General features: G+C 50.4%; 1 non-coding gene across 1 annotated transcript in view; it reads right to left on the bottom strand.

The window, feature by feature from the left end:
• Window positions 1-581: 581 nt before the first annotated feature.
• LOC109548177 (uncharacterized) overlaps window positions 582-18,467 on the bottom strand; it is a 51,511-nt gene continuing 33,625 nt past the window's right edge. The window contains exon 3 of the transcript XR_012330881.1: window positions 582-759. This is a non-coding gene — a transcript (uncharacterized protein). The remainder of the gene's footprint in view (window positions 760-18,467) is intronic.

Raw genomic sequence — 18,467 nt, 5'->3', positions numbered from 1 at the left:
TGCACCCTAGAACCCGCACACAGCAATTACTAAAGCCCACACGCTGCCAACTACTGAGTCCACATGCTGCAACTACTGAAGCCTGTGCGCCACAACAAGAGAAGCCTCTGCAATGAGAAGCCTGCGCACTGCAACGAAGAGTTGACCCTGCTCGCCACAACTAGAGAAAGCCCACGTGCAGCAACGAAGATGCAACGAAGACCCAACGTAGCCAAAAATAATAAAATAGAAAATAAACAAAACTTTCATACTAGAAAATACACTATAAAAAGGTTAAGAGACAGATAAGAAGAAGGTATTTCCAAGCCTATAAAAGTGACAAATATTAGTGTGTGGAATATTTAAAGATTCCCTACAAATCAGTAAGAGAAGACAAACGAATAGAAAAAACGGGCTAAGGATATGTAACAAGCAATTCACAAGATTTGTAAAGGCAAATCAAAAACATCTTTTATGTTCAAGGTCACTAGTAAGGAGGAAGGTAAGTTAAAATAGTGAGATAACCATTTCACACCTATCATAGATGCTAAAATTTTGAAGTCTGTAGATTAGGTAATTTTTAAAGAAAGAAAAAAGTAAACTGCAGCACTAGTAGTTTATTCCAGTAACAGAAGGTAGGCAGGCCTGCAGGGAGCACTTGGGTCTCGGCTGCTCAGTCCAAGTTGTCCAGGAGGCAGCAGCAGCAGAGAGCAGCCCAGCACGCGGCCAGGGCCGCCAGACACCCGGTGTCGTCCGTCTTCCTTTCCTGCTCCACGTACACTGGGGGGCAGGGGAGGGGCGGGGGCGGGGAGAGAGAGACCCAGTCAGAGGGCACGGTGAGCAGACATGTGCTGTGCTGCTCAAGCACTTAGCACAATCTGTGGAGACCTGTTCGAGGTCTCCCTCTCTCTCCAGACTGTCAGCTCCGTGAAGGCGGAGCCACGCTATCTGGTTCCCTGCTCCATCCCCGCTCCAGTGTCTGGCGCACATCAGGTAGTTTCCTGGATGTGTGAATGAAGGTGACATCTGCTCAGCAGCTGTCAGACCACTGTTTCCTGCCACCTCCCCTTCCCCAAGCTGACTACGAAACCCAACCCAGCACTTGACTCATCAAAGTGATTCCCTTTGCAGTGAGGCCTGCCCTACAGCCTGATGTGGCAGGGACTGGCTGAAAGCTTTACACATTATCTCATTTAATCCTCACAACAGCTCTGTTACTATCATTTGTAACTCTCAAAATCTGTTTGCAGGAGTGTGAATTGGTAGAAACCCCTTGGGAGGGGGCGAGGGGGGGCAATGCATACAACTTTGACCCAGAAAACCTGTATCTAGGGTTTTTCTACAGAAATAATTGTCCCGTTGTTCAAAAATATGTGTACATTGTGACTGCTGCTGTATCAAAATAACCCCAAACTAGCAACAACCTTGATGTCTGTCACCTGGAGACTGATTAGGTACGCTAATGCATACCACAGAATAGAATACTAAATGGCCATTAAAAAGAACGGGATGGTTCTTCCATGTTGCCAGTAAATTAAGCAAGGGATAAAAGGTATACAGCAGTGCATTGTTATTTTTGTACAATTAAAAGGATATACACACACACACATATACATACAGGTTTTTGAAAGAATGCAAGAAACATAGATCAGAGTGTGGGAGGGGTGGGAGCTTTTACTCTGCTTTGCATTTTATATCTTTCTCAAATCCAGGCTTGTCCGGTTCCAAAGCCACACTCAAAGCCGCTCGTCCAATGTCACTGCCAGGGTCCTTGTAGGCAGGAGGGAGGGCTGTCCAGTTTCAGCAGAGTTCGGACCTCTTCTAGCCTCTGCCACAGTGCTAGCTCCAGGGGCTTTCTTTGGGGGCAGCTGGCAACCACTGATCTGGGCTCCCTGGTGGCACTGGCCTCAGTCCTGGATGCCTTCCCCAATGTCACAGTTACCTACTGACACCCCTTGGCCCAGCTCCCCTAACCTGTGCTCCCAGTTATGTCGCTCCCTTCACGGCCTGTGACCTTCAGTTTCATCCATCAGATTTGCCTTCAATGCAGTTCTGACTCCCCTCAGGCCTTGCTGACTCAGCCCTGGGCACACACTGGGGTTCCTACTGGGCAAACCTGGCAAGCGGCAGCTGTATCAAATCACCACTCCTCCCTGCAAGGAGCTCGGAGACCAGAGGGTCCTCACGCTGGTGCAATTCCTAAGACTGAGCCCCATAAGCCAGAAACACTCCCACGCCAGGTCGCAAACAGCCCCACTTGCCACTCCTTCCCTCTCCAGCAACACGAGCTGGTGGCATTTCCCAAACCAACCCCAGCCTCTTCTCTTCCTCCCCTTTGGGTTTGAGCAGGTAGTCAGAAGCCCACTGGAGCCTGGTCCTGCAGAAAGAGGGCACCGAGGAGCAGGTACAGTGAGTCTAGCCTTTGCAAACCCCTGGGGAGTCCATGGTCTGCCAGGGGCCACCTTCAGGTCCCTCACCCCCCCCCCCACCTCGGCTCCCCTCTCTCTGTCACCCATGTGAGTGCCAGCATCATGCCTTTCTTTCTCCTCCCACTTCCTCAGCAGAGCCCCACGCTGCTGCTGTCCGCCCTACCAGCCTGTTCCCTCGGCAGCGCTGTCGGCAACTTTAGTGCCTTTGCACCTGACCTCTCCTGAAAGCAGCGCCCGCCCCAGCCCTTGGCTTTCTCTTGACCCTAGCAACACAGTCACTGGGCTCATCCTCCATTCCTTCGTCCTGGAAGTATCCCCTCCACATTTCTGCTCTGCCTCTGGGGCCCTCCAGCAGCACCCCAGGGTGCTGGGACGTGGGATAGATGCCTTCTCACCAAGGCACCTGCCTGCTGCTCCCAGACTCAGCCCTCATCACCCTTTTCTTCACCATCATTGGACTGAAGTCTGTAGATCCCTGCACATTCACAGGCAGAGAACACACTGTGGTCCCATTTCACAGAGGAGGCAACCGCATGAGGGAAGGCTATGTGGTCCGTCCAGAGTCAACCAGAAGGTAGCACTGACACGCCAGTTTCCCGGCTTCTCACACGGCACACTCCCACTGTTCTACACCCGCCTGCCCATCGAGTCGCTCCTTTGCTCACAGACATCCAGGCTCCTCCTTCCTACAGTGCTTTCTCCGTGGCCACCTAGACTGTTCAGTCACGCTGCATGGATCCCATGGGCCTGTATCCGGCCACGTTCAGCAACCCCACTACCGAGCCCTACCTATAAGGGCCTTGGGCACCTCAGGGCCAAATTCCCTTGCTTTTGCAAGACTCAGATCGGATCTACCTGCCCCCACGAGTAAGGCTGCTTGTCAGCAGGCACAGCCCAGCCCTGGCTCAGCGAGCGTCATACCACACGAGAGCACCGGAAGGTCTCCTGAAAAGGAGTGGGGCCAATGCCTCCCCTTCACGAGTCAGGAAACCCAATTCCAGGCACGTGCACAGTGTGAAGGCTGGTACTTGGCTAACTAATAATCCAAAGAAAAGTATTCATTCTATGGGCTGAAGTTCCTCTGGGCTTCAAACACGGAGGCCTGTATTTGGTGGCCACAGAACTCTGGTCTCTGTGGAAAGCAGGGTGAGGACAGCTTTGCCGTGAGGAGGCAGGAGCCCACTTAGGGCCGTATTCACGGAGCAGAGAGACAACTGCCTTGAACCTCAGTGATGCTGACGGCTGCAGCGGGCAAGGTGTGTATTAGCACATCCCTCCCGCAGGCAGAGACTGCCTAGCACAGACCCAGCCTGCGCTCTGCACCCTACCGACAGCACACAAAAAGACAACCCAGTGCAGGGGCACTGGCTGTGTTCTCAGACAAGCTTGTCCCCATCTGCCCAGCCCTCCCTCCTCCTTGCTAAAGCGGCCCCAGAGGCTCCAACAACTCTTCACAGGAACCCGAGATTCAGCAGGAGGGGCGGTGGGATGGGTAAGCAGTGGGTTGTCAGCAGAGTCTGGGGATGGGAAGTTTGGAGAGAAGCAGGGAAGAAACCCTTCCCTACCTGATACTGCTGCCCCAATCCAGGTCACAATTCCCAAAGACACACTGCTCCAATCTAATGGGAGGCACCACAATTAGAATTTAGGGGCAGAGATTTTAATAAGCCATATCAAATTGGATTTAAATACAGGCTCATCTAACTCACTGGCCATGTAGCCTTGGGCAGGTAGCAACCTCTCTTAGCCTCAGCTTCCTGAGCTGTACAATAGGAGTAACGGCAGTAAGCTGTACCCCACAGGCTTGCTGGGAAAATGGAGAGATCAGGCAGGCAAAATGCTGACAGCACAGTGCCTAGCACGTTGTCAGGCGTTCAATAAATGCTCACTGGTGTTACTGCTGTTACTCAAATGGGTGACTCTCAGGCAGACCCCTCCCAGGACTGACTAAAGAGCTGGCCTAAACCGGCAGAGGGAAGGGGTGGGGGGCTCACCCGGACTCAGGGGAGAAGCCTCAGAAATAAACAAGAGGCCAGGAGGCAGAGTCATAGGCTGTTCTGGAAGCAAAGGGCCTGCAAGGTCAGCTAGCCCTTCACTGGGCAGAGGCTAACAGGTCCATCGCAAGGGAGGGGTGTGCTCAAAGCCACTATGAGGGGAGGGGGCAGATGAAGAGAGCCAGGCCACCTCCAGTGGCGCCACAGCAGGAGGACGGACGACTGCTGGAGGGAGAACTGCCAGCCAACTCCGGGCCCTGCTCTCACCCCAACTGCCCGTGGGCATGTGTGCACGTGCATGCGCGCGCGCACACACCCCCCCCACACACACACACATACACATACATACAGTCCCTGTCAATTTTCCTTTGGCCTCAACCAACCACATGGTATCAGAGCCCAGGTTCAGGGTCAGGGAGACATGGTTACATCTTTGGGAAGTGTGACTCTGGAAACCTCAGGCAGAGCCCAGAACAGGGGATGGGGGAGCTGATACACTGAGCCTGGGACAGAAGAGGGACCCGGTTAGCATGGGAACAAACAGGACAACAGCACAAGGGCTATAACCCAAGGACCAGAGACAGACCTGCATCCTGACTGCCAGGCCCATGCCTAGTGACAACCCACCCGCCTGCTAAAGACCTGAAGGCTGTGTGGCAGGAAAGCCCACAGTGCGTTTCACAGTCCCTCCCAGACCACTTGCAGGTCCTCAGCCTTCCCGTACAGAGTGTGACACCTGAGCAGAGATGCCTGCCTGCCTCCCAGATCCGGCTGTGCACCCTTAACAGCCTCTTCCTTCTCTCCCTGCCAGAGAAATGGCTCACCTGCCTCTCCTCCAGGTCAGCTCCAGAAACAGCTGCCTGATTCATTAGCTCCCAGGGTTTAGGCCAGAGATCTTGCTCCAGGTTGGGTTACTATGTGAAAGGTTCTTCCACACCTCACACAGATCTTTCAGATCCTCTGAGAAGCATCTAATCCGCTGTCTGGCAAACTCCCCCCTTCATCCTCCAGCATCTAAAACCAAGCCCAATAAGGCGACCATCAGGGGACTAAAACGGCGGCACAGTACTAAGCGTGTACTAGTGCCACGTGCCAGAGCAGGAGAAAGCAACAGTCAGCCCCGAGAACAGCAGAAGAGAAACAGCCGCCTTCCTCCTCCTCTGCATCGCTGACAGGACAGGACCCACCACCTGCGGCTCAGCGCATCTCCGAGAAGCCTTCCTGACCTGGCCCAGCCCATCAAGGATCTTTCTGACTCTGAATTGCTGCTATCACACTATCATTACAATCATTCAAAAACCTTAGTCTTAGAAATACCAAGCAGTCCTTAAGAAGAATGCAGCACCAAGACAGAGATGGGCCCGAGGGAAGCCCTTAGATGAAAAGGGGAGGCTACGTACAGTACGTGTGGTACAGGGCCCAGAACAGAGCCTGGGGGTAAGAGCAGGAGCCTTTCCCTTTGTAGGCCGGCAATGAGTTTTTTACTTGCGGCATTGGAAATGATAAGAAAACAGGACTGCCTCAGAAATGGCTAGTTTATCCTCAGGGTTTCTAAATGCTGTAACTAGACTATGAGGTCCTCAAGTGCAGGGTACAGGTCTTCTCCCTGGGCTCCCATCTCTACTTCCTAACCCATCTGACAAATACAGACGGGCGCTGGCCAAAGGAAGTCTCGTACAGAGGTAGAGAGACCCATGCGTGACAGGACACGTGAATCCATCGAAAGCCCATCGTCCCCCAGATGGGGCCCCTAGGGCTGGGTCTAAGCTGGTGCAGGGAACACCAGTGCTTGCAGCAATTCCAAATGTCAAGGTATTTCAGAAAAGTATTTTACTCTCCTAGGAAAGAAATGATGTATAATTCTTATAACGTTAAATGTTGTATAAGAACTGGATGAAACGAAAACAGATGACAAGAACCAGCAGACCTGGGGGGTAACACCACACCTGCCCAAAGCTGCTGCGCGTGGAAGACAAGTGACCTCAACATCCTCAGCTGTCAGTGGGCTCAGGGTTTCGGGTCCCAGGACGGAGCCAGGTCTGGGGTCGAGACCGAAAGACCAGCCTGACTTGGGTTAGGAGGGGCAAAATCATCAAGAGCCTGCACCCCCGGGAAGCAAGCGGGTGTAATGAGGTGCACTGCCTAGCATCAGTGCCCACCATCGAGTGACAAGGGTGCCTCCACAATCACAAGGAAGTGGCCAGCTAGGTGCAGTCAGTGACAGGTAATGTGTAAAACTGGAACTTTAACATGCTGTGAGAGCCTATCAAATATCAAAATGAAGCCTGACGTTACGAGTGACCAGTGGTGGTTATGCTGGAGTCTAAAATTAGGCAGTGAGTAAAGCCACCTTTTGGCCTGTGAGTCTAGCCCCCAGTGGAGAAGGGTGAGTCATCAGAAACTGACCTTCAAAAGACATCCTGTTCCTGTGCTTTACAACTCGTAACCAAAAGAATTGAAAGCAGGTGCTTCAACAGGTATTTGCACACCCATGTTCGCAGCAGCGTATTCGCAACAGCCAAAAGGTGGAAGCCACCCAAGTGTCCACCGATGGATGAAAGGATAAACAAAACACGGTTTATACCTACGATGGGATATTCTTCAGTCTTAGAAAGAAATTTTGACATTTGCTACAACACGGGTGTACCTTAAAGACCTTTTGCTAAGTGAAGTACGCCAGTCCCACAAGGACAAATACCATATGACTCCTGTTACATGAGGTCCCTAGAGCTGCCAAATTCAGAGACAGAAGTAGAAAGGTGGTTGTCAGGGACTGGAGAGTGGGTTTATTTTTTAGTGGGTAAGGAGTTCTAGTTTGGGCTGATGAACAACGTTGTGGAGATGGACGGTGGTGATGGTTGCACAACAACGTGAATGGACTTAATACCACCAAACTGTACACTTAAAAGTGGTTGAAATGATAAACGCTACTTTCTTTCATCCTCCGCTTATTCATGAGGATTCCAGGCATATCAACACCCTGCAGGGAAAGAGATATGGGAGCTTTGCAGGAGGCAAGGCTCTATAGGCTGGTGGCTCAGGGACGTTCTGTCCCAGCAGCTGTTTCAATTCTCCTGGGTTGGTGGTGTGATTGATCCCGCCTTCCCCCGGGCTGCCCTTGAGGCCAGACGGCTAGACGCCCATCACAGCCATCAAAAAAAGGAGATCCGCTGTCTGCCAGGTGCCCACCTGCCCTCCAGCCCGAAGACCCCTCCAGACCTCTCCAGCCAGACCTCACAGAGGATGTGCTGGAGGAGAGAGAAGCTGCTGTGGCGGCGGGTACTCTGCTCAGGCTCCCTCCCACCCCACATGCTCACTCCTCATTTCCCTGACACAGCCAACCCTGCAGGGGAGTCCGGGATGAAAGACACGGTGCCTGACTCAGGCAGCTCACAGACACCTTGGAAAGAAGAGCCAAGGACCTATCTGAGGAAGTGCATGGTGACATGCCATACTGGGGGGCGGGGGGACCAATGTTCAAAACTAGAATCCAGAATCAGGACAGGGCCTTTCAGAAGGAGCTAAGGAGAGAGGAATATCAATCCTACTACTGCCCTGTCCTTGTTTTCCTTCCTTTACAAGAAAATTTAAAGAAATGCTGGCTAGTGAGCAGCTCACCCAGAAACAGGCAGCATTTTAGGTTGGCCCAGGCTGTGCTACAGCCCTGGCTTCTCCTGACCGATAGAGTCATCATGGCCTGACACCCCCTGCCCCAAGGAGGGAGTGGTGGTGACGGTGATGAACTGCACGATCTGTTATTTCATACCCTGCTAAGCAGCAGGGAAGACGCTCGGAACCAGGGAATCACGGAAACAAAGCAAGGAGAAAAAAGGTAGGAGTAGAACAGAAATAGAAGCCTCAAACTCCCACTGTCAGCGGCCCCTGAATATAAGACAACAACTGCCATGATTCTGGATGCTAAACAGAAACAGGAAAATTATTTTTCTGGTTTCAGGCACCGGGTTACAGAAAAAAGTGGAGAGGCTCCTTTGGGGGGAGCTGGCTCTTTGGAATGGGCCCAGATGGGCAGAGATCACCACGGAAGTGGCTGCGGGTTCTTACAATTAGTGCCCCGGCACAGACAGGCACAGGCTGCTCTGCCATCGGCAATATGAGCCTGACTCACACTGAGTGCCGGCCTCAGGAGCCTCGTCCAAATAGGTCTTGCTGCATTTTCTAACAAGGCAAACACCACCATATCGCTTTTATTGAACACAAAATGTGTCTTTATCTTAGGTATACAGACGACAACTGGCTTCTGCACGTACCAGGTTCCCGAGTTACTGATTAACAGTCCTAGCAGACACATTTATGTAAAACGCCCGAGGTTGTTTTCTTCCTCCTTGGTCAAGCTTAATTTGGCAGACAGTAAAAATAGCTGTATTTTCACCTGAAGGCACCCCAGTTTAGAGCCCTGGTACATGGTGAGTTCTAAGGGAGGGACGGGACAGGAGAGCCACTCTCAGTGGGCGTGGTGAGCAGGTGATCCAAGCAAGGCACACCTGACTTGTAACGAGTGCCCCCCCACCCCACCCTCTGCCCCCTGAAGCACACCGCCCACCACTTCACAGCACCAAAGGTCATCCTTATAGATCTGGAAAGGACTGTGGGGGGGACCTGGGCTCCGCCAAGCAGTCCCCAACGGTCCCTGCTGTTCTGTAACACCGCCGCAAGCCACCCAAAAGTCAACCACCAAGGGTCCTGAAAACTACCACCACATCCACTGAGATGGGCCATTTGGCAAACGTGAGGCCAGAGACTTCCCCAGGGGAGAAGGGGAGGCGGGGGCCTGGCCTGCAGGGCTGTGACTAGAACTCTGTTAGGCAGGCAGGGCTGGAGTTCAGGAAGACAACTTCCTTCCATGGTCAACTCTACTAGTTCTAGCCGGCTTGTCACTGAAGCTGAATCCAAAAACAAGTCTCCAACAGCATGACCAATCACCTTGCCAGTGAAACAGGAAGAGACAGGCTAATCCTTGCTATGAAAGGCTGAGGTGGGAAACTAGGTGGGAGATTAGCCTTGGAGATGGAGAGGGTACGCAGGGAGCCTCCAACACGTCAGGAAGGACGGAAGGCAGCTGATTGCTCCCCATCCACTGAGCGGGGTTCAGCTGCCCAAAGCGGTGGGTTTATTTACAGCCCCGCCAGTTTGGAGAATGGAAGGGCTCTCAGCAAACTCTGAAAGCCCGGCACACTTGGCCTAGGGCTCACTCCTGCCTCCCTGCTGTCGTCCTCAGCCAGGAGCGCCCCTGAGATCACAGCACAAACAGACCCCAGCCTCCTAGCAGCTCGCCAAGAAACACCGTGGAGATGAGGAGAGGTGGCTGTAGAGTCGTAGCCCCCGGGTCCGCTCTCAGTGCCACTTTGAAGGGTGACAACCTCTCCTAGCTTCAGTTTCCTCACTTGTAAGATGGGAATAATAATAGCACCTCTTCCGTCATTGGGTTTTTGGGGACTTAATGAGTTAAGCCACATAGGCCAGTGCCCAGTATACAGCAGACTCTTGGTTTTTGTTAGCTGCCATTGTTACTCCCAAGACAGAGACCTGAAGGACAGAAGGCAGGACTCCCTAACTGCTGAGACACCTGGAAGCAACATGGGCATTATGTAAGGTTGCTAGCAGAGTCTATAAACAGTTTTTCCTTCTACACAATGAACTGAGGTCTTTTTGAAGAACCAACAAGTGACAGGGAAATAGGGTAAAAGAGGTGTCTGTTTCCCTTAGGTACTGCCGGGCCACCTCCTGAGGATGCCAGGCTGCTGGGCGATGACCCAGAAGGGCCGAGGGCGCTGCCCCCTAATGAGGCACAACCTCACAGCTGCCCCAGTGATCCGCCCCACCACGGCAGCAGCTGGAGCTGACGACCACCAAGAATCCTTCTGCCAAGCCCTCACCCTCCCTACCCTTCTCCCAGGTCTGCACAGGGGAAAGGTCTTGCTGAGGAATTCCTTTTGCTCTCCAAGACGAATTCTGGTGACCCTTAGCTCCTGATTCTACCTGGATAAAAATGCCGAACATGCCAGCGTCACTCACCACGTCATGCCCCTAGTCTGGCACAGGGCACTCCGTAGGCCTGGCATATAGGGGACATGGAATGAATGAGTGAACGAATGAATGAGTGAATGAACGATTTGTCTTGCACCTTTCACCTCAGTTGGAAAAGCTGTTTCCAGTCTACCTTGCGAGCAAGCTGCAGATACAGGCTTAGCTGGCTATTCTGTGAAGCAATGGCAAAGCACTATTAAGAAAAAATATGAAGACCCTGTCAGTCTTAAGTTCTTAAGGAAGGGTGTCACTCCCACTTCTGTCAGTTTAAGTCCTTCAAGAGATCTTGGCTCATCCTGAACTTTCCTGAAATGGTTGAGGGCAGTCCCTGGTATCAGGGCCATCACTCTATCCCAGAAGGGATCCATGTGACTAGGAGATCATCTTGGGAAAGAATGAAGCAAGCAAAAGGAGCTCAGGGGCCCGAGCCTGGCTGGGCCAGGGAGAGTCGGCCGCGCAGCCCCAGAAGACACTTTCTCCAGAGGGCCTTCCTGAGAGCCTTTCCTTCAGATCTGTAGGCCTAGGGTACTGTGCCCACAGCCTTGAGGAACTCATGGTTACCCATGGCTGCCCAAGGGTACTTGGACAGGGCTTTTTTGGGGGGAGGGGGTGGGGCCGGAGAATATTGATCCTTTATGAACTACCCATGATACACCTATTCTCAGAAGCAAAAGTCCATTTCTACCCATTAAGAACAACTCGAAAAGAATCTTGCATGCTCCAAAATCCTCCAGGCTGACAAGGTATCCCAGGCTACCAAATGGACTCATTTCAGGGTTAAATGGAAAAGTTCAGAGGGAACCAAGACACTACCAAAAAGTAAGGCTAATGGAAATGTTTTTTTTCCCCTAAGGAAATGCAATTGAAAAGCACTGAAATCTTTCCTAGGCTATTCTCAATTTATGGTCTTTAAGCAGGTTGTGTCCCTGGGAAAGGTTCTGATGCCTTGGACACCAAGAACAAAGCTTTCCACATCACCGCCACACACACCCAGGTGCAAGCTCTAGGGGAAACGTGTGTGCGTGTGCATGCACTTACACGTGTGTGGGGCAGCGGTGGGGATGCCCTTCTCCAGCTTCAGAAAGCCTCTAAGGTCTAGGAGGCTGAGGATGCGTAAGGGCACCCTAGGGAGTGAGCCACCTTTTCCAACCAGGATCCTAGCTTGGACATGCAGCACACCACTGATATAATGAGAAAAAAGCCACTGAGGCCAGCAGGGGAACAAGGAGGGAAGCAGTACTGGCCTCTCAAAACTAAAAGAGTTACAGCCCTGACGGCACACAGCAGCAAGCTTCCTGGCTGCGAGCTGATAAGGCTTTCCAGAAGAGTGGATAGGAAAGTTGGTATTTCCTGGAGGAGGAAGCCACTCCCTCAGGGAGCCAAGGCAAGGGTCCAACAGCAGAAGGGAAGGGCAGGCTACAAATACCGTCACGGTCCACTCACTGGCCGGTCCCAGTGGGTCTCTCAGCCCCTGCCAGACCAGCTCTCAGGGGAGGAAGCCCCCAAGGGCTGTAGCCCCCAAGGTCCAGCCGCTGCGGATGCAGGTTCACTGGGCTTGGGGGCCGAGCTTGCTACAGCTGGCATAGTCCACTTCGGTAAAATGCATTTCCCTTAAGCTGTCTGTGGCTCGGCTTCCTCACCTGAAAAACGGAGACAGTAACACCACCGACCTCTTGGGATTCTTATAAAGATTAGATGATTAACGCCTTGAAAAGCAGCACAGTGCCAGGCACAAAGTAAACAGATAATACATTATAAGTATTATTGCTGCTGTAAAAAAAATAAATGGCTAGAAGGAAAAGCACTGTATTGTAGAGTGGGGGGGGAGGGGGTGCTGGGGGCGCCCAGCATGAAGTCAGCAGCGTGAGACTGACATCCGCAATGGAGACTTCACCGGAAACCACTGATTGCCACCCGCAAGACTCACATTCTACGGGACCAAGATGCAGCTGAGGGTACACAGATTGATGAATTTAAGATGAAGAAAAAAACCCAAAACACCCAACAACAATTTTACATAGCATTTATATTAGCTGCAAATATATCTCCTGGACAGAGATGAACATACTAGTCAAATTTCAAAAAGGGCTGCATCATAAAAAACTGAACACAGACCAAAAGATTTATACAAAAATGTTAACTACTGTCTCTGGATAGCAAAAGAATGGGTATTATTTACTTTCTATAAAGAAGAGATATTCCTGTAATTTAAAAAGTAACTCCTGTAATTTAGAATGAAGCCATGTTTTTCTATGTGAGAACCCGGTTGTACCCTAGGAGTAAGTGGCCTGGGATACAGCAGAGCTGCACTAAATCAGGGTTCGGAGAACGCCACTCTTCTGGCCCCTGACCACGCTGGGCGTGGTCCCCACACTGGTGTCAGTGAACACTGGGCTAACCCCTCATCTACAGACACCAGCCCTCGCCATCTTCATTGTCAGCATTTTAGTTATGATCGTCCTGTGTTGCGTCCCGCTTTTTGGAGCGTCTCAGCTCTGGGGAGCCACAATGTAAGCAGAATATAGATTTTTCCCCTGCGGCTAACCACACTGACCACGGGGAAGTGGGTGCCCATGGGCGCTGGGCCACAACAGCTGGGGCTGCAGGCAGAGCCACACGGACTGTGCTCGGGCCCTGGGCCGGCCTCGGCACAGCTAATGCCTCACTGCCATTTGGAAGGACGCATCGTAGTGAAAGTCCCCCGCCACCCTAGGTGACCTCACTCACAGGGCGGTCCCAACACCACGGTCCTGGCTCCAATCCTAGAGACGACCTGATCTATCCCACCTGCACCTTCCAGTTTCCCTGGATGCCTTTTACCCAAAGCAGCCTTCCTTTCCTTGCCCACCAAACTAATTTCTTCATTGTTTACATCAACCTAACTTTAAAAAGCTTATGCGAGATGTGAACGAAAGGCATGCAGTACTGGAGCAGAAAACCCGGGCTGCACCTGGGCGCGAGTGGTCTGGGAGCAGGGTAGGACTTCAAACACCCCTGTTTCCTGGGCCAGCCCGGTCCAGCCAACTGAGCACACTTCCCTGACCAGCTGAGTAAACTGGATCTGCAAAGAGCAGCTGCCCTTTCATACTCCATTACCCCTGAGCGCTGGGCAGGCCAAGGCTTTTGAAAAGGCAAAACAGAGTGTTTTACATGAAGCATTTGACCAAAACAGATTGTGTCTCTACATCCAAGAAGATGGAAAAACCCAAGGCCATCTTTAGGAGCCTTTGGTCCCCCAGTGTCCTCGTGACCAGACTGTCTTCATGTGACGCCAGTTCCCAGACCTAGTGCAGTCACAGGGCAGGGGCCGGGGCACAGGCGCACGGGACTTCATCTAAGCACGGGCCTAGCTAAGCAGATCTATCAAGTTAAAGCCTGAGGTCACTAATACGGGGAATGAGAATCAAAACTGGTGCCAAGAGCCCAGTTCACTCACTAAAGGCCAATCGCATCTGCTTTTGTGAAAAGAAAGGAAAAGAGTTGCAACTGAGTGTCCCAGAGAACACACGTCATACTCAGAGAGCCCACCTCTTTACCGCTGTTAACAATGCAAGTTATTATTAATATTATATATATAATATAAAATATTATATAAAAATATTAATATTTTGAAGTATTTCAAGGGTATTTCCTAAAGGAATGCAAATGAGCATGAAAGTTAAGAATACAATTTGAACCAGATAGACCTGGGTTCAATTCATGGCTTAGTGAGTTACTCTTTGACTTTAGGCCAGTTCATTCACCTCTCTGAACCTGTGTCCTCATCTCTGAAATAGGAAACCACCAAGACCACTGTATGGATTAAAAAAAATAATGTACACAAAGCACCTGAACAAGATCTAATTAGAAACAGTAACATTTATTTAGTGCTTGGCACTAAATTACACAAGGCATTTCACAATTGTTGAACGAGTGAGTGGTGAGATTCCAAAAAGAAAGGAAGACAAAGTTAAAAAACAAAAACAAAAACAAAACTTCTACTCATTCATGGGAGGCCCCATGACACACGGAAGCATGTCAGGCTCTGGGTCAGACACCTGGGGAACCACAGGCAAAACATTACAGCCTCTCTAAGACTCAGGTTCCATATGTGTAAGATCTGGGATAACACCACTTACCTGGAAGGACTATTGCAAGAATTGAAGCCATGCCCATAAAGCTCTCAGCCCAAAGCTGGGCACCTCACTAGGTGCTCAATAAATGGTAGTCACTGAGGAGCACAGGCTTTGGGGTTAGATTGGTGGGTTTGAATCTCAGCTCTACCACCTCCTAGCTGTGAGACCATGAACAAGTTTCATGCTTTCTCTGCTTGAGTTCCTTCATCTACATGACGGGGATGAGAAAAGATCTACCTCAGAGGGTTGTTCTCAAGACTAAATGGGTTAACACATAAAAATGCCTGACACACCGTAACCACTTGATAATTATTAGCTCTTTTATTTAACTATTATTTATTAACTATTCGACAATTAATATTAAATGTTCAAAAGCTTAGACCACTGGCTTCAAACTCTTCTTGTCCTCCTGGTTTTAATCTAGGAATTGGTATCAAACACCCAGATTCTCCCATCCCACCTGCAGAGAGGCTCAGAAACAAAGCCTGTCTGTCCAGTAAGAGGTCAAGAGGGAATTCTTTATAGCTCCAAGTTCCCGGAGCCTTCTTCCTGGGCAGGTCACCAGAAAAAGTCATGAATTTTTCAGCTGCTAATGAAGCTGATTAGGAAGGCCTCTTTCTCCACTGGGCTCAAAAGCCCAACGTACAGTTTTCATTATGAAGACTCTATCGCAGTGGTCCTCAAAGGCAGGTTCTGGGCCCCTAGGGAACATCTGGTAATGTCTGGACAACATTTTTGGTTGTCATAACTGAGCAGATACCACTGGCATTTAGTGGGAAGAGGCCAGAGATGCTGCGAAGCATTGTACAATGCACAGGACAGTGCCCCATTGCCCCCGCCAAAATTATCCGGCCCAGACGTCAATGTGCTGAGGTTGAGAAATCCTGCCTTATAGGAAATTTGCTTATGACAAAGTAAGTTGGGAGGAAAACAATACACAATGGAATCTACACTACAATGGCAGCCAGGTGCAAATGACACGTGCACGTAAGTAAGACCTGTCTAGGAAATAAGAACACAAAAAAGATTTGAGATGATGGGGTATCTGGACTATGAATGGGAAAACATTTTTTTTTTCTATGAGAGTCATTACTATGTTTAGGGACCAGACCACTCAATGGAGGCAAAAATGACCCAAAGCTGCATCTCTCAGTTCTGATAATTCACACACCTGTGACTGCCAGTATCACAACAGTGCTCCACAGTGAATATTCTGCTCAGAACCCAGACCAAAAAATAACGTGAGGGAGTGAAAAGTAGTGCAAAACAGTCTTTTCTGCAAATTCAAACCCAGAGTTTAACACTTGAAAAAGCTTATTCCAGAAACTCACCCTGTCTTCTCTCCTGCATATCTTTATTTTTTTAAACTTTCTATTTATACTGGAGTATAGTTAACTGTTGTGTTAGTTTCAGGTGTACACAGTGATTCAGTTATACACATACATGTATCTATTCTTTTTCAAATTCTTTTCTCAACCAGGTTGTTATAAAATATTGAGCAGAGTTCCCTGTGCTATCTTTAAACTTCTCATCTTCAATCACTCAACAAGTAGTTACTGGGGAATCAAGTGGTCAGTCAAATTAGACAAGGTCTCTACTATCAGGATGCTTTCAGACAGTGGTGGAGACCGTAATTCTCTAACTAGAGCCAAGGCTGTAAAATTACAAACCCAAGAGTCCTATGAAGGACAGAAGCTGACCCAGACCGGGGTGGGGGTAAGGTATCACTCAGCATCACTGAAATGACACAGGAGTGAAATGGGAAGGATTAATAGGTTATTTGTACTGAGTCAAGAGAGGTGTGAATTTTCCAAGCCATACAGAGGAAATACCATTTGCAAAAGCCATATGGGAGGAGAGGCCCAGAGAGGCTGAGAAACTGAAACAGAATCTGCTGGCAAGGCTAGACCCTGAAGGACCTCTCAAGACCTTTTGGAATGTTGGTCTTTATTCTAAGAATAATAGAAAACCATTAAGGAGGGCAAAAGAAATGTTTGAGCCCTTAACTTGTATAGGTTCTACTCTGGCACGCCCAAGTATTAGGTGAGGAACTGCTTCCACAAAAACCTTTTTATCCTCAGGTAAATCAAAACTTCTGGCCTATCACAAAGAAACCCAGGCTGGTAGCAAAGCCTCCACTAAATGGAAGCCAGTAGACCATGACAAAAGTAAGAAAGAGCAGTTTCCCCTCCAAAGCAAGAATCAGCAAGCTCCAAGCCTGATGGGCCATGAAGGTCCCTGCCCTCCCTAAGATAGGGAAAGGGGTCCCTGCAGTGCTGAGAGAAACAGCTGGGGTCAGAGCCCTTACCAAGAGCCACGCATCCCAGGAGGACCCCATAAGCAGCCCGCCTTCTCCTAGTTGAGGGGCCAAGTTCAGGCTGGATCAGACCACAGGCAACCGTCCCATTTGCCCCCAGTTTCTGCACCTTCATCTAGATAGGCCCTGAGATTTCATGCTTTCTGTAGATCTTTCTGGAAGCACTACTACCTACCAGCTACCGTGCTAGGTCTGGGAACCATATTGTCTCCCTCTCATATCCCTTCCTTACTCATCTTCCTCTTCTTCCTCCCTTTCTAGAGACCTCCCTCCTGTGGCCACTGGGTCTGTCTCTCTTCTCATAGCAAAGAGTCTATGTGACCAGACCTACTTGCTGAGTCAGAAACCACAAGTTTCCCGATTCTGACAGGGCTGGCTGAAGTTTTAAAGATGTTGGCCCAAGCCCATGTGAGACATAAGGGCACTTTTCCAAGGAATTCCATGAAAATGCCCTTTGGGCACTAGAAGATTCAACTGAACGTCCCAGAACGTGTGCTAAGAGATGCAAGAGGAAGGACGAAGGTTAAATGAATTAACTGAACAAAGATCAAGTGAGGATAAGATATAAAGAAGTATTTCACAAGACAGTCAACCCTTGCCATGAAGAAGGCAGAGATCAGGATAAACCAGGAGACCAAGAAGGAAGCAGCACAAGGTAGGCCAAGCGTGGACCTTGGCCAGACTGGAAGGCAGCAACGGGGCAGAGCCCTCGGGCGCTGGCACCTACCCCGGTGGAGGAGCCTCAGGGGCACCGTCATGGAGAACAGGCTCTCAGGTCACACACGGTGTTAGAATGTTTGCTCGCCACTTACTAGCTCTGACCTTGGGCAAACTCTTCTTTAGTGAGACCCACCTCATAGAGCTGTCACGCTGACTAAATGGATATACAGTGTTCAGCACCAGGCGTGACACAGCAAAAACTCAGTTAGTAGCAGCTCCTTGGAGCCACTCCCAGGGTTCTGTACAGAGGGGATGAGGAGGAACAGGGACCCAAGGTAAAGCTGGGAGTAGAATGCTGCAAAGACACCTGTGCAGGCAGAGGACATTGGGGGAGGGGACGCTCAGCCAGTCAGCACATACTTGGAATCGAGTAGTGAACATGACATACAAAAGTCCCTGCCTTCAAGGAGCTTACATTCCAGCAGGAGGAGAAAGGCAGCCAAAGGGACATGTGAACAATGTGTTGGTAAGAGAAAAGAGGTGGACATAGTGGGGAGAGTGTGCCAGGCTGTGGTACTTGGTTAAATGGGGCAGAGGGAGAGGGGAGGTGGCTGGAAGGCCTCTCTGACTAGGTGACTGACAGCTGAGCAAGAACCACGAGAGGACACAAGCCCAGTCGACTTCGGAGGAGAGGGAAAGGGAATGGCAAATACCAAGGCCGGGGTGGGAATGGGGCAGCCTGTGAAGGTGGAGCAGTGCATGGGGGCAGCCCGCTCATGGAGGGCCTGGCTGGTCACCCTAAGGACTGGCTTTTACTCTGAGTGATAAGGGAAGCTTCTAGAGGGTCTGGGGAGAAAACAGACAGCAGGGGGCAAGAGCAGGAGGAGGGAGACCAGTTATAAGGCTACAAACTGCAGATGACATGACT

This window comes from Tursiops truncatus, chromosome 3, assembly GCF_011762595.2.
Source record: "Tursiops truncatus isolate mTurTru1 chromosome 3, mTurTru1.mat.Y, whole genome shotgun sequence".
Taxonomy (NCBI): Eukaryota; Metazoa; Chordata; class Mammalia; order Artiodactyla; family Delphinidae; genus Tursiops; species Tursiops truncatus.
Note: the sequence above shows the minus strand (reverse complement) of the source record. Positions and strands in the feature narration are given on the sequence as shown.